The sequence below is a fragment of the Labrus bergylta genome, chromosome 8, assembly GCF_963930695.1.
Source record: "Labrus bergylta chromosome 8, fLabBer1.1, whole genome shotgun sequence".
Taxonomy (NCBI): domain Eukaryota; kingdom Metazoa; phylum Chordata; class Actinopteri; order Labriformes; family Labridae; genus Labrus; species Labrus bergylta.
In genome coordinates, this window is record NC_089202.1 from 25,153,685 (window position 1) to 25,154,048 (window position 364).

Below are 364 nucleotides of genomic sequence, written 5' to 3' on the forward strand. Positions count from 1 at the left end.
GGGGCAAGAGGGGACCATTCATAAACCCCCCCCACCCTTCAGGGCCCGGCTCCTCAGCAACACGCACACAGATAAAAACACATACCAACACACACACACACACACACACACACACACTTGTTGTGACTCCATTGTCCTCTGTGAAAAGCCTCCGTTCACTCTGTATCACACACTCGCTCTCTCTCTCTCTGTGTGTGTCTGTGTGTTTTTTGTGTGTGTATGTGTGTGTGTGCGCGTGTGTTTTTGTGTGTGTGTGTGTGTGTGTGTGTGTGTGTGTGTGTGTGTGTGTGTGTGTGTCTGTGTGTGTGTGTGTGTGCGTGTGTGCGTGTGTGTGTGGGGTGGAGGGGGGGTGGTCCTTACTTAC